The sequence below is a fragment of the Amblyomma maculatum genome, unplaced genomic scaffold (assembly GCF_055883805.1).
Source record: "Amblyomma maculatum isolate TAMU_Amacu unplaced genomic scaffold, ASM5588380v1 scaffold_12, whole genome shotgun sequence".
In the NCBI taxonomy this organism is placed as follows: Eukaryota; Metazoa; Arthropoda; class Arachnida; order Ixodida; family Ixodidae; genus Amblyomma; species Amblyomma maculatum.
This window is the reverse complement of record NW_028146737.1, coordinates 98904-115278: the sequence shown is the minus strand read 5'-3', so window position 1 is coordinate 115278 and position 16375 is coordinate 98904. Positions and strand designations below refer to the sequence as shown.

At 46.7% G+C, this 16375-nt stretch overlaps 1 long non-coding RNA gene across 1 annotated transcript; it reads right to left on the bottom strand.

Moving 5' to 3' along the window:
• Nucleotides 1-13571: 13571 nt before the first annotated feature.
• On the bottom strand, nucleotides 13572-15872 carry LOC146172618 (uncharacterized). Its single transcript, XR_014702427.1, has 2 exons — nucleotides 14551-15872; nucleotides 13572-13789 (listed from the first exon to the last, which is right to left on the bottom strand). It is a non-coding gene; the product is annotated as an uncharacterized LOC146172618 (long non-coding RNA).
• Nucleotides 15873-16375: the final 503 nt, after the last annotated feature.

Here is a 16375-nt window from a genome sequence, read left to right as displayed (position 1 = left end):
GAGTTGACTATTTTGGGGCACATCGTCTCTAAGGAAGGTGTTCGCCCTGATCCGGCCAAGCTGCACGCAGTGGCGGAGTTTCCTAAGCCGGTTTCGCTCAAGCAACTTCGAAGCTTCATAGGTCTATGCGCCTATTTTCGGCGCTTCGTGCAGAATTTTGCTTCAATAATTGCACCCCTGACGAAACTACTCGGAGGAAACAATGACTTAACTGCGTGGTCGGTCGAGTGCGACGAAGCGTTCAACGCATTGCGCCGTCTTTTGACTTCGCCACCAATCCTTCGCCACTACGACCCGACAGCACCCACCGAGGTCCATACTGATGCGAGTGGCGTTGGCCTCGGAGCTGTCTTGGCACAATGGAAAAACGGTTTTCACGAATACGTCGTCGCGTACGCGAGTCGTGTCCTCTCTAAAGCCGAATGCAACTACTCAGTTACGGAAAAGGAGTGTTTGGCAATTGTGTGGGCATTGACGAAATTCCGACCCTACCTTTACGGTCGCCAGTTTGACGTCGTCACGGACCACCACGCGTTATGTTGGCTGTCCTCTCTTAAAGACCCGTCCGGCCGCCTCGCACGATGGGCTTTCCGCCTACAGGAATTTGACATCCGCGTTATATATCGCTCTGGCCGTAAACACATGGACGCCGACGCACTGTCTCGTTCTCCCCTCTCAAACCATTGCTGACATGCCTGCGGAGCAGCGCAAAGACCCGTGGCTCGCCTCTCTTATTGACGTCGTGTCCACTTCTAACGCTGCTGCACCTTCTCGGGCTTTACGCCGTCAAGCACCACACTTCGCCCTACGAGATGGTCTTCTCTACCGCCGCAATTATATGACTGATGGTCGACGATGGCTTCTCGTCATTCCTCGCCATTTACGACATGAAATTTGCGCCTCTTTCCATGCCGACCCTCAGTGTGCCCATCCTGGTGTCGTCAAGACGTTTCAAAGAATCTCTCAACGCTACTATTGGCGCGGCATGTACGGTTATATTCGCAAATACGTCCGCTCCTGCATCGCCTGTCAGCGCCGGAAGTCATCCACACCTCGTGCTTCTGGCCCCTTACAACCACTTCCATGCCCGGCCCGCCCTTTTGACCGCGTTGGCGTTGACCTTTACGGGCCACTTCCCTGCACGGTTTCTGGGAACCGGTGGATTATCGTCGGCATCGACCACCTCACCCGGTATGCCGAGACCGCCGCTTTACCCGCCGCTACTGCCCGTGAAGTTGCCCTGTTCTTACTCCATCATTTTGTTCTTCGCCACGGCGCACCGCGAGAGCTGCTAAGTGACCGAGGACGCGTCTTCCTATCCAACGTCGTTGAAGCTCTACTGGCCGAATGTCGCGTCATACATCGGACCACAACGGCCTACCACCCTCAAACTAACGGGCTGACTGAGCGCTTCAATCGTACTCTCGGAAATATGCTGACGATGTACGTTGCCGCCGATCAGACGAACTGGGACGCTGTTCTTCCTTTCGTGACATACGCTTACAACACCGCCACACAGTCAACTACTGGATTTAGCCCTTTTTTCCTCCTTTATGGGCGTGAGGCGTCGTCCGCGATGGACACTATTTTACCATATCGTCCTGACTCCTCCGAGTGTACTCTCCTTTCAGACGTTGCCAAATATGCGGAGAAATGTCGCCAGTTGGCCCGGTGTTTTACATCGGAATCTCAAGGCCGCCAAAAGCATCACCACGACAAAGATGAGACGCCACACGTTTTTCCTGCAGGATCCCTTGTTTGGCTTTGGGTTCCCGGCACCCCACCGGGACTGTCATCAAAATTTCGAACCGAGTATCACGGCCCCTACCGCATTATCCGTCAAACCTCCCCTGTGAATTACATCGTGGAGCCACTCACTACCTCTTCGGACATGCGTCATCGCGGCCGCGAAACTGCGCACGTGAGCCGCCTTAAAATGTACTATGATCCGCTCCTCTTGCCCACACCATAGGTCGCCAGGATGGCTCCACCTCGCCCCGGGGGAAATTGTAGTGAACTACATGAGGATATACGAAGACAAGGATGAAGTAGGAGAGAATACCACGAAGACGAGGATAAGGACGACAAAGTGCCGCTGCGCTGCTCGAGCTCGCTTGTGGAAGGCCTAGACTGGCTGTGCTCTTGTGTGGTTCTTTGTGCAACTTGGAGAGGGCTATTATCCCTGTTAAAGGACAGTAAACACCCCCTTTCAATATATATATATTTTCTTGTATGTCAATTAAGTTCGTACACTGCCGAAAAGAGAACAGGCTTCTTCCCTCACATTAGGCTCTTTCTTTGGCATCTTTTCAGAGGCGCATAGCACAACCCTCCTTTCCACTTACCCGTGCGGTCATTTAGATTTTCTTTTTCTTTTGCAAGTATTGGAAAGCGCGATCTACTCTCTGAATGCGGAGCTGGCACACATACGCCACTACCTTTTGGTGTGTATTGTTGACAGTTCGGCATTCACCGCATGAGCAAAACCAGATGCCTACAGACGGAGGGTGAAGGGAGGAGCGCGTGCACAGCGGGGGGCGCGGTCCCTCCGGGCTGCTTCCTCGTCTCCTTTCTGTTGTTCTTGTCTTTATTTTACGTTTATGTGCTGTAACTATACGACACTAACGGGGAAACGGTTTCTCTAGATTCACCTACGGTGCATGCGGGGAAGCTGCTTCGGAGACACCACCGTTCAACTGATTAGTTCAGTCGTCGAAGGAAAACAAGTGAATACCAGAAAGAAGCTCGTCTCAGAATTGTTGGCGAAATGGCATCCAGTATTCGGTTCGGACGTACACGTATTTATATCGTGTGTACGTGTTTTTTTTTTAGGTGGTTGCGAGTTGGACATTTTGCTCCGGCGAAATTTGACGGACGAGCCGATGTTCCCGGAAGCAAAGCGGTTCACGTTTGGCATGGAAGCAGCACGATAGAGCACATGGCTAACGATCGTCGTCTTCACGTTATCCAGGTTTTGGCTTGGCTTCTACCATGCCTGGCCAGAAGTGCACCGGACCCGTACGTCGCTACCTGCCTGCAGCCATGCCGTGTTCAGGTGTGCGACCTTTCTTCGAACCCAGGCGCTGCCTTCGTTGGATCGGAATCCTTGTTCATCGGTTCAGCCGCATCAACAGGAACATCATCCACGCCTGCCTTAAAAGCCAACAGCCAGCCGCGACACGTCAGTGGGCATGGAAGCAGCACGATAGAGCACATGGCTAACGATCGTCGTCTTCACGTTATCCAGGTTGGTCAATCGTGTTCTCTACATGCTAGGAAAACATCAAATCGTTTTTTACTGCTGCTTCCGTGCCCACAAGTGCTCTATGACGTGTGTTGTGACTGCAAGGAGGTGTTGCTTATGTTGTTGCTATGTTCGGGTGACGTTGAGCTAAACCCCGGGCCTAATCGCAAGCAAACTACAGAGCGGCAGACCCAAGTAGCTGATGAAGACGACACGTCGTGCGCCCATCGTCATAATGAAGTCATGGCTGCGTTGTCCTTTATTAAAACCGCCTGTGAGGCGTCAGCGGAGGCCCAAGCCATGTTCACGGAGGCTGTGAATGACGTAAAAGCCAATCAGGAATGTTTAGCAAAGCGGCTGTCTAATATTGATACTCGACTCGCTTCTGTTGAAACAGAAGTCAGCATGGTTAGTAGTCTCGAAGGAGAACTTCTGTTAACAAACGACACCATTAATGACTTGGCGCAACAGAATAATGAGCTTCTTTCCCGCATCAATGATCTGGAAGACAGATCTCGCAGAAATAATTTAATATTTTATGGCGTACCCGATAGCAATGAAACGTGGAATGACACAGAAAAAAACGTTATTAGTTTGCTTTTCATCCAGTTTTGGGTCAGAATTTAAACCAGACAAAATAGAACGAGCCCACCGCCTTGGTGGCCCTTTTGTTCAAGAAAAATGCCGACCAGTGATAATAAAATTTTCGCACTTTAAAGCGAAAGAAGAAGTGATGTCACATTGTGATGAGCTGAAAACAATTAAATGACATTTCAGTTTCTGAAGACTACTGCGCAGCAACTAGGCTCGCTCGCAAAAGGTTAACTGCTTTCGCAAAATCTTTGCCTGGTTCACCATCCTTTAGGCTTCGCTACGACAAACTAACTGTAAATAAAAGGCAATATGTTTATGACCCTAGAACAGACAGTTTCATTGAGCTGCCCCGGCTGCGTTATCATTCTCCATCTCGTAGCAGCCCATACGATGATTCATCTGCACGCGCTCGACCCTCTACATCCAATGCTGCTCGCGCATGCGAGATGGGAGACATTTCGAATTCAAGTCCCACGCGTAATGTTTCATAACACTTAGCCAGGGGTAGTGGTCATCGGCGCCCTATATCAGTCCTTTATAGTAATATCCGGAGGATTTTAGGCAAAAGAGATGATATCATCGCAGCTATCAATTCGTGCGATGCCGACCTGGTGGCGCTCACTGAAACTTGGTTAAGTGCTCGTGTAAGCGAAAGCGAAATTTTTACTCACACCAAGCCTTTCAATGTCTATCGTTGTGACAGAGATGGAAGACAAGGGGGTGGAACCCTGCTCGCAGTTTCTAAAAACCTATCATCGTTCAGAATTAATGTTTCATGCAACATAGAATCTGTCTGGTGCGGCGTCATTTTAAACAACAGAGTACACATCATTGGCGTCTGTTATCGTCCACCTAATGCAGACATCACGTTCGTGAATGAATTGCATGACGCGGTTAACACCGTCGTCCTTCGTTATCCAGCATCCCCGGTATTTCTTCTAGGCGATTTCAATTATCCATCAATAAACTGGACATCGACACCGCCTACCTGCACACCATATTCTTCGAATTGTCAAGCTTTTCTCGATATGTGCTCCCTTTTCAATTTTGATCAGGTTGTTGATCTCCCAACGCGTGTTATCGGCAGTTCTGCTAACATTCTTGACCTGATCCTCACCACTAACCTTGATATGATAGGCCCAATAATTTTCATGCCGGGACTCAGTGATCATTCTTTACTTCATTTCGACCTAAACTTTACCGCGTCTTCAGCTACGAAAAAACGCAAGATTATATTTGATTACAAAAAGGCAAACTTTGAAGAGATAAATAGAGAACTTTCGCTCTTCCTTGACAACTATCTTAGTGGTTTTGAACATCGTTGGACCTGTTCGTCAATAAAATTTCATATCTAACTGAGGCTTACATTCCCAAGAAAATACTAACAGTACATAGACATTCGCCATGGTATAATCCGTACTTAAATCGACTTTCGAACAGAAAAAAACGCTTATTTCGGGCAGCAAAACTGCAGCAGACTGCGTCACGCTGGCAAGCATACACTAATGCATCTCACACCTACTCTCAAGCTGTCGCTTCTGCAAAATCTACTTTTTTGAAATACACTCTACCATCCTTGCTCACTAATAACCCTAGCAAATTTTGGAACATCGTAACTAACTCCCAGAGCAACTCAGAGATTTCTTTACTTGACCAGAACGACTTACCTGTGCCTAGCAAGGAGTGCGCATCGATTTTAAACAATTATTCACACTGAACTTTTCATCTGCAACTAATCTTCAATTGCCTACACATTCGTTTTCGGGCTATACGATTATGCATCCAATATCAATAGATGCCGACGGGATTACAAAGCTAATTGAAACACTAAAACCTTCATGTTCCTCAGGTGTTGACAATATAAATGCAAGATTCCTTAAAGAAACAAACATGTACTCCTCTGTCCTTTTGGCAAAAATATTTCAACAATCTTTAGATACTGGCGCTATTCCTGTACATTGGAAGCAGGCGAAGGTGATTCCACTTCATAAATCCGGTAACAAGCAATCTCCCCTTAATTATCGCCCCATATCTCTTACTAGCATACCATGTAAAATTCTTGAACATGTCATTTGCTCACACCTAGCTAGTTTTCTTGACTCGAACCTTTTTTTCAATCCAGCGCAACATGGCTTCAGGAAATCATACTCATGCGAGACACAGCTACTTTGTTTCACAAACTCCATGCTAACCCTTATTGACAACCGTTTCTTGGCTGATTGTATCTTCTTGGATTTTTCTAAGGCCTTTGACAAAATAAACTATCATCTTTTACTACTTAAACTCAAGTGTCTTAATATTGACAGACATCTTCTTACCTGGGTCGAAGTTTTCCTCATCGGTCGATCACAGCATGTCTTTGCTAACAACAATAATTCACCGTCAACACCTGTTACGTCAGGTGTACCACAAGGGTCCGTTTTGGGCCCTCTTCTTTTTTTAGTTTATATTAATGACCTTCCTAACTGTGTGACTTCCCCTATTCACTTATTTGCCGATGACTGTGTTATTTATCGCGAGATTGCTGAACCCGCCGATGTTTCTGCTATACAATCTGACCTCAATAATATAACTAAATGGTGCAGCACATGGTGTATGGACCTAAATGTTAAAAAATGTAAAGCTATGCGAGTGTCGCGCAGTAATTTCCCCCCTGCTTGCTATGTATTGAATAACACTCCTTTAGGTACTGTAACTTCGTACAAATATTTGGGTGTGCATATTACTAATGACCTCAGCTGGAAGCAACATATTGATTACATTATTAACAACAGTAACCGCATGCTTGGGTATTTGCGCCGTAACTTTTCGAAGTCACCTGTTTCGACTAAAATGACTATGTACAAAGCATTGGTACGTTCAAAGATTGAATATGCTTCTGCAATCTGGGATCCCGGTTTCACGAACTTGAAATCCTCACTTGAGATGGTTCAAAATAATTCAGCGCGTTTCATTCTTTCCAATCACAGTCGCACTAGCAGCATAACTTCAATGAAACTAACGTTATCTTTGCCATCTCTCGAGCTTAGAAGGAAAATTTCACGTCTTAGCCTTTTTCACAAAATTTATCATCATAACGAATTGAGGCATACTTTCATTTCGCAGCCATCGTATCGCTCCTCCCGCGTTGATCATGCTTACAAAGTAAATGTCATAACTTGCAATACTAATGCCCTTTTTCATTCCTTTCTACCTCGTACGTCAGAAGAGTGGAATAGCCTTCCGCCCGATATCGCATTAATCCAAGATCACGATTCATTTCACTCATCACTGATGCAATATCTTGAAGCTGATCCGTGACACTTTTTTGCCCCCTGACTCTTATCTTATTTCCGTTTTTAGTTTTTCATGCTTGTTTGCTCCCAGTGCTGTTGTTCTTTTCGCTGTATAATGCTGTTCTCTCACCGCTTATGATTGTTTTCAATTTATTCCGCTTGTATAACTTTCTTTATTGTAAGATTGTTTTCGTTGTTCTCTATTCCCTTGTTCGTTTAGCCTTTGTTATGTTTTGTTCATTTAGTGTTCTATGCTTTCTATCATATATGAAGTACCACTCCCCTCTGTAATGCGTATGCGCTTGAGGGTAATAAAATGAAATGAAATGAAATGAAACCCTTTTTCCTAGCAGTTCCGACAGTTGTAATTTTTTAATTTAAGCGTGGTGTTCAAAGAAGCAATTTCGCAAATTCTTGCAGTACGCCACGGGATCACAGAATTATAAACTAACGCCCAGGAGTGGCCGGTTGGGACCTCATAACATAAACAGCATTCCTCTTAGAAATTTTCTGAAGGTTTATTCGGCGTTGGCTGAGTTTTATGATTAATTGGTGTTTTCCTGTCTTTTCCTCTTTTTTTGTTTCGTTGGGGATTTAGTCTTCACAAGTCATTTCATGAGTGGCTGTTATGGAAAACTTGTGCCCCGTTAATATGACATCCGTTTATATGGAGGACCCGAATAATGGACAATTTTTCTAGGGCCGAAGATTTTTCAAAGTATTTATGTCACGTTAATATAGAAAATCGCTCTCTGAACAATGTAGATGGGATGAATGCACACAGCCTATTCGGCCCATGTATTTTTGTCTCGTTCATATGGACATTGTTTGAAAAAAGCAGGGGAGTCTGAAACGCAAGTTTATGAAGGGTGCGCATGCTGGTTGGTTGGTTGGTTTGTGGGGTTTAACGTCCCAAAGCGACTCAGGCTATGAGAGACGCCGTAGTGGAGGACTCCGGAAATTTCGACCACCTGGGGTTCTTTAACGTGCACTGACATCGCACAGCACACGGGCGCCTTGCTTTTCGCCTCCATCGAAAAGCTGCCGCCGAGGCCGGGGGGCAAGAGCGGAAAGGAAGGGAAGAGGAGGAAAAAGGTTGTGTGGTTGACAGGGATTGTACACAGCAAACCGAAGGTCAGCTGACTGAGAAAGACCCCAAAATGAGGCAACCGGGAGATTTATGGGGGCAGCGGCAGCGCCGCAACCAGTGGCCGCAGTCGGGAAAACAGCAACATGTGGTTGCAATAAATTCTGCTGAACGTGAACAGAAGAGAAGCCGGTAAAAACGTAAGAAAGAAACAATAAGAAGATAGACAAGCGCCGAAATTGGGGGTGGGAACTGAAGTTTTTCTAGCCCAGAACACAAAGCATGTTCTATGAAGCCGTATCGGTCAGGGTAAAGACACACTAAGGAAGTAGAGCGACAAAAGAAACGCGACGACCACGCAAACAGGACCGGGCGTCCCGTCCTGGACGCCTGTCCTTCTCATGCTCCTGGTTTTCGTCACTGTTGCGCTGCCGAACTACCACATTTTGCACCACAGCGATCCGCATGTCGGCTTCGCCTTGAGTCAACGATGCGGCCTTGACAAGGTTTGAGCTCTTCGTAGTCGGCTAGCCGTCGTTTTAAACTGTACTTCAGCTTACAGTATTTGTTTCATAGGAACATACAAACGGCACAGGAAAGGGCTGTTTGATAGCCCTCTGTATAGTAGCCTGCCAACTAGACTTCCTCGCTTCCTTACAAAAACAGTACAAAGCAAGAAAGAGAATCAGAAGAATGGAAAATCAAGAAGTTTAACTAGGGAAAAAGAGTGCAAAGAAGCAGGAGCCTGTAACTCTCGACTTTAGTCTGACTTTTGGCATAGTTGGAGTTAAACGCAAACGAATGGAGCTGAACTTAGGCGCGAAGCGGGAAATCTGTGAATACAAGCGGCAAAACCAATCTCAGTCAGTCCAAGCCGTGAAAGACTGGACCCAAGTTCAACTAGGCCTCAGTCTCGTCAGGTTGACGGTATACCATCTATATACACTACCGGACTCCGATAAATGGCTCAACGTCGGCATCACAGCGTAAGCAACAGTCCGCACAGTCGAGCCGGGCATCCTGAATAGTGAAGTAGAATGGGCCTTAGCCAGCCTTGCTAAGAACAAAGCTAGCGGCATTGATGGCATTCCAGCTGAGTTGCTTCGAAACCTTAACCATGACGACGCTGTTAAAGTATTCATGATGGCAGCAAATTTGGACAACCCTGCAGTGGCCACAAGATTGGAGGAGGTCAGTTTACATTCCCATCCCAAAAAAAGGAAGTGCCAAAGATTGTTCCAACTACCGCACGATCGCGCTTATTTCGCATGCTAGCAAGGTGATGTTAAAAATCCTCCAAGGTAGGCTGCAGCAGTATGTGAATCGGGAGCTCCCGGACGTGCAAGCTGGGTGTCACAAGGGCATCAACACCCGGTGACGTAACTGAAAGGGGCAGGGAGACCGATAAAATTGCATAAACCTGTGCGAGTTAGTAGTCAGAAATTACAGCAATAGAGTCTGAAACAAGGTTCTAAATTTCCATAGTTCTAGACAGGCAACGAAAAACAATCCTGTAAATACAGGGGCGAAAATATGACACACCAATTTTCAAACATTGACTATAGCACGATGACAGCACTCTGGCTAACTAAAAATACGACAATAAAAAATACAACTGGTCCTTCCGGAGAGAGTTAGAGTGATAGATTATGCTATATATTGTCAAGTGGAAGCATAATGCAAGGCAAAGCAAAATGAGGCAGCTCGAGATGATTTCTTGTAGATACGCTTGCACTGTATGTGTATTTCAACAGTCCAAAATGAGTGGCCAGATTGCACACTGATTCGAGATTGCTGGAAAGCTGTCTAAGCAGTTTCCTAAAATTAAGAGGGTGTTTAAGACTTACCAATGCTTTGTAGAGTCAGTTTCATAGGAACTGTTGCACAAGAAAGGAATATAGACAGTCTAGCATGCAATGGGTTTTTAACCAAAGTATTTATGTACACGCATATGAAAATACAGATGTATGATAGGGTAAAACATACAATAGCTAGCAAGCACTTATTATTAGGAAGATTGTTTATGTAGGAGCTCACAGTTAAAACCGCTAGGAACCAAAGCAAAATGCGAAGTATGAGTGAAAATCCGGATAACGTTTCAGGATTGCATGTTTTGATTGGTGACAAGTGTAACTCGCCTACTTAATACTCGATGCAACCTTTTGTACAGACATAAATAGCCACTTGCCTATAGAGCTTATTCACGTGACGTCATTGCTGCTTTATTGGCAACCATGGCACGAACAACCTAACATCAAAGAGAGAGAAAGAAAGAGAGAGAGGGCCCACGGCGAATCAGGGTACAGCGGTGGTGAAATCCGAGCTCTGGTTGGACAGCGTTCCAAACGGCGTCTCATGTGTCCGACAAATGAACGGCGCGCAGCAGGGAGGTCGAAGGGAGGGAGCAGGGAGGAGGAGGAGTTTCGAAAAGCCCAATGCTATGGCGTATCCTCAATACAGGGTTGCCACAACGGCCGCCTGCTAAACCTGATAGTGAATAGGGTCTATACACGACGTCCACATCTATGAAAAAATGCTTCATACTGCTTCCAAGTTTATTTGGAGTCGACGTTTCGGCAGGAGCACTGCCTTTCTCAAGACTGAGGGTACATGATTCTTGTTCGTCTTCTTATAGCGTTGGCAAGAGGAGATACAAACATAATATGGGCACATATAGGTGAACCAGCTGGGCACGCACAACACACACATACACACACAGGTGCGGAGAGCAGGCTAGTCCCAAAGGCTCATCCACCCAAGGCAACGGCTGCCGGGAGTCATCTGTATACAATACAGGCAGCCGCTGAACAACCTCGGGAAAAAAAATCACAGGTGGGGGAACGTGTTTGCTGCAGATGGTGAGAAATCTTTTTCCGTTCTCACTAAAAGATGGTAGCGCCAAGCGTGAAGGAGGTTTTTGGGAGAAGTGGTCGACTATCAATGGTCAAGGCCTTGTTTTTGAAGATTTGTTCTTTTTCTCTGCTGCGTCTGTTACCCTCCCCACCCTTGCTCCGACCCGCGGCCCGACAGGATGAAAAAAAAAAACGCGACAACCAGGTGGACATTACTGGTTAGAAGAACGTGACATCTACGAGTAGAGTTCGAGCCTGCTTAGAGCGGTAAGCAACTCGCGACGAGAGATGAACATCAAAGAAAGAAAAGAAAAAAAAATATGTGGGACAGTAGAATGCTGAAATACTTTGAGGTTTTCGCTAAAAGGTGCGAGCGCCAAGCAAGAAGAAGGTTTTTACGAGAAGTGGGATGTGGAGGATATCAAAGAAGCGGGGAAAAAAAGGGGAGGAAAGGGGGAAAAAACCCCGAGGAAAACTGTCCTTACATGTACCGTACATTAGTGCCGTCCAGAACGACGTAATCATAGCTTATAAGGACTAGAGACCAGGGAAGTAAAACCTTTCCAAAAAGGAATTTGACGCATTGAAGGCGCTTAGCAGACGGAAAGATGTGGTCATCAAACCGGCAGATAAAAGAGGCGGCATATTGGTCATGGACAATGACAAATATATTGCCGCGAAACTTCAAAACTGTATTTGTTGTTGTTTAACAGCCGCCGGCATTCAGACTTATCACTCTGATTCTGGACCGCGTATCAGTTCCGTAATCTTTGTTTGTTTGCGATATTTATCATAGTTCACGTTAAGCAATGGCCTCCTAGTGAAGAACTTCGCAGCCAACAATACCGCGCAGCTTCTTGTAGTGCCTAAAAACCTCCGGCAGGAAATTCTGCAGGCGTTGCACGATGAGCCCACAGCAGGCCACCTCGGATTTGCGCGCACGTTGCATCGAATCCAGGAGAAGTACTACTGGCCGCGACTGCCTGCCGAAGTTGCCCACTACGTGAAGACGTGTCGTGAGTGCCAACGACGCAAGACGCCGCCGATCAGACCAGCAGGACTACTAAACCCGATTCCGCCCCCAGTCATGCCCTTTCAACAAATTGGGATGGATCTCCTTTGCCCCTCTCCATCTTCGTCTATGGGTAACAAGTTTATCATCGTGGCCACTGTCTACCTTACCCGTTACGCCGAAGAATAAGCACTACCCAATGGTACCGCGGCAGAAGTCGCCAAGTTTTTTGTCGAACAAATTCTCTTGCGACATGGCGCCCCAGAAGTGCTCATCACGGACAGGGGAACGGCGTTTACGGCAGAGTTGACTCAAGCCATCCTGGAATACAGTCATACAAGTCATCGACGAACAACTGCGTACAATCCCCAGACCAATGGCCTTACGGAGCGCCTGCATAAAACAATCGCGGACATGATCGCCATGTACATCGACGCTGAACACAACACCTGGGACGCCATCTTGCCGTACATGATCTTCGCGTATAACAGGGCAGTCCTGGAGACGACCAGAGCGACCCCGTTTAAGCATGTGTACGGCAGGGAGCCCACGACGAAGCTCGACGCAATGCTGACGCACGTAACTAACGAGGACAACCTTGACGTCGCTGCCTACCTGCGGCATTGCAGAGGAAGCCCGACGACTCGCACGTCTGCGTATTAAAGACCAACAGCGCACCGACAGCCGACGATACAACTTACGACGACGACAAAGTACAACCCACGAGACCAAGTGTGGATTTGGACACCAATTCGCCGTCGCGGACTAAGTGAAAAGTTGTTGCGTCGAGACTTTGGGCCGTACAAAATCATTCGCCGCGCCGGACCACTGGACTATGAAGTCATTCCCGACGGAACGTCATCATTACAACGGCGACGCGCATGCCCAGAAATTAGTACATGTTGTACGAATGAAGCCATATTACACGCGTTAAAGAATCTGTGGTGTTTAAACTTTGCAGGGTTTATGTTTAAGTTGCTTTGTTTTGGAACATCGAGGCGATGTTTTTTTAAGGGGGGGGGGGAGTAATGCCGCGAAACCATTGAGAAAGAGATTGGTAAAGAGCGGACACTCCCACAGGGCCACGCGGCCCATTTGACTGTAGTGCACCAAGCGGCCGGCGGCAACTACTTCCGGTCTTGCTGAAAGGCGCGTTATTTGAATACTAGCATGCGCTGCGTCCTTCCCTGCCCTTTTGGCGCATTATTTTGGTTTTACACGGTCTGCTAGTGTTTCTATTTATGCTCAGCATGCATAACAACATGAAAAATAGATTCCCAGTTCACTAAATTGGCCATCAACGCAGCTGCGCCACAGCCTTTGCAAAACAGTATTGCAGAAAAGACGCCAAGTGCTTTGTGAAATGAACATTTATTTTGCTGCATATAAAACATACAAGAGACGCAACACATGTAGGCGGATGCATTGACAAAACTTTGCACACATAAGGCGATGTGCAAAATACAGAAAAATAAAAATACACAAGGCGAGAAACAGCACTTCGGTAGCGACAAAAAATAGCATAACGTTTATTTCCAAAATATGGCAAATGATATGTAACAAAACAGGCATTATACATAAACTACACAGTCTCAGTCCCGGCTACCTTAGAAAGGGTAACTTGTATTGTTCAGGGCAGAGAGTACTGACACTTGGGGGGAATGCCACTCCGTTCACTCGTCGCATCTGCCGCGCTTCGGCTGCAGTCCGTGGGTCCATTCAGTGCTGTTGGAAAAGGAATGAACATGATGCAGAAGGTTGCAATGAAATGTAAGGCCACTGCACCACGCACACAATTGCATGTGGGTGCGTACTGAAGACTTGGTGAGCAGCAGTTATGGTCCAGAACAGAAAAGCTGTGATTCGTAAAATTGATACAAAAGCTACTGTTGCAACGTAGAGGTCAGGAAATGCAGGCTAACCGAACCTATCTGAAAATGCATTTCTACAGTGAGTGAAATAACAGCCACTAAATTAACAACATTCCTCAAGAGCACTGAACAGCTGGAGCAATGAAGCTTGCTGCATTATAAAACATTTCTCACTTTAACGTTGTCACGTTACATGCAACGCGACACCACGCAAAACTAGCTGTTCGCAAAACCGCGACCGGCGGGCACGCCATGTTGGCTTTTCTTCATACGCGACTTTGTGAAGCGCAGAACACCGTGCTGAGCTAAACTGCCCGAAATGTCTCGCAGTTTGACAAGAATGAAACATTTCACACCTTGCGGTTGCCCTGTTAAACGCGACGCCACGCAAAACTAGCCGTTCGCAAAATCGCCATGTCACGTCACCGCGGCGGTCAGCACGCCTTGTCATGCCTGTTAGCTTGCCCTTCACTTGCGACTTTGTGAAGCGCAGTCGCCGCCGTACTGAGCTAAACTGCCTGAAATACTGCACAGTTTGACAACAAAGTCCCGGCCGGCATGGCCAGCGTAAACTGCTTGAAAGGCAGCGTAGTTAAGCAAAAAAACGTTGCTCACCTTGCCATCGTTCCAAACCGCTGTCGTTCCGCGCAGCAGCCCACAAGAGGTCTGTGCCGCACAAGCGCGGCGAGGCACGAGCACACAACCGCTCCCCTCGACAACTTCTTGTCTCCTAGCGCTCCGTCGGGCTACCGCTGCAGCGAGTGCCGTCGCGCGCGCGTCCGCGCATTGGTGCCGCCATTCATCAATCGACGGCAGCGCAAAAAGTCGCGCGTCATTTTCTGGGACCAGTTTTTGCCGAGTGACCGCTCTTTACCAATCAATTTCTCTATGGCGAAGCCTTCAAAACTGTATTTGTTGTTTTTTTAACAGCCGCCGGCATTCAGGCTTATCACTCTGATTCTGGACCGCGTATCAGTTCCGTAAACTTTGCTTGTTATTGCTCGATGTCGCGAGTCACACCTTTATCAGTTTCGTTGTAGCACAAGATGCACCGAGATCTGTCTCGAAGGTTCCGGCCACTCGGGTGTCTTTCCACAATGTTCCAGCCCGTGCTGGTAGCTGTTTGCGACGTTATCTAGATTGTTCTGGGCAGCCTTTAAATTGAGCGTTGATAAGTGTGACGGACATTCTTTGTTCGACGATCGACCAGCACGTTTGTTGCTATCGCCGCCGCCGAGTTGCTTAGTTCTTTTGCGGTTGCAAGTCAGCCCAATAAAGAGGTAATTTAAGTACCATCAAGCCTGTGCCTTCATTTGTGTCAGCGACCCTGGTCACCACCACGTTACAATATTGAGGAAGGAATTAGACAACTCTGTAACACTAAATTTTATAAACACCTAAAAGCGGACCCCACTCTAAAGCATCAAAACTTCTTACAGGGACTCTAGATGAGCTCGCAAAAAGTGGGGACATCTTCTGCGATTATGCAAAGCCCTGACCGCATCACACCCGTCGCCGGGCCGATTCTACATGCTTCCGAAAATTCATAGAAGGGTTAACCCTGGCCGCCCTATAGTATCCGGCATCGGCACAATCACAGAACCAATCTCCAGTTACATTGACACATTAATTGGACACATACCTGAAACACACCTATCCCACATACATGACACCAACCACTTCCTTCGCGAAATAGCAGGGGTAAATCGTCCTCAGGGGGCCTTCCTTGTAACCTTAGATGTAGTCTCTCTATATACAAATATCCCGCATTCCGACAGAATCAAAGCTCTAATTGAGGCCTATAATCAGAATAGTGAGGTAGGATCCCAACTCCAGAAGTCCTAGAGGTATTGACGAAACTAGTTCTAGAATACAACAAATTTGAATTCGACAATGAACACTACTTACAAATTAACGACACCGCCATGGGTACAAAAATGGCCCCTACTTATGCTAAAATCTTCATGCATAGCATTGAATTTGAATTTTTACTTACTTCCCCTATTAAGCACATCCTATACAAATGCTGCTTGGATGATATTTTCTTAGTTTGGACTGACACAGAACAATCACTCCTACATTTCATTGAAAACTTCAATCTCCTCCATCCTAGCATATCCTTCACGCACACATATTCCCAAAACAAAATTAACTTTGAAGACGTTGAAATTGCGGTTTATGAAGGTTCGCTCTCCACTAGCGTATACAGAAAACCCCCGGTCCGACAACAATACGCACAAAGCTGTCGTCCTTATCACTCAAAAACAAGCATTCCGTATTCTCAGGCTCATCGATTCAAAAGAATTTGTTCCCAATATCAGGACTTCGCACCAAACGCAAAACGTATGCGGAAAGTCCTGACTAAACAACGATACCCGCCAGATATTGTTGACGACGCCATAAAAAAGGCATATGAACTCAACCGAGAGGAAATTCTGGA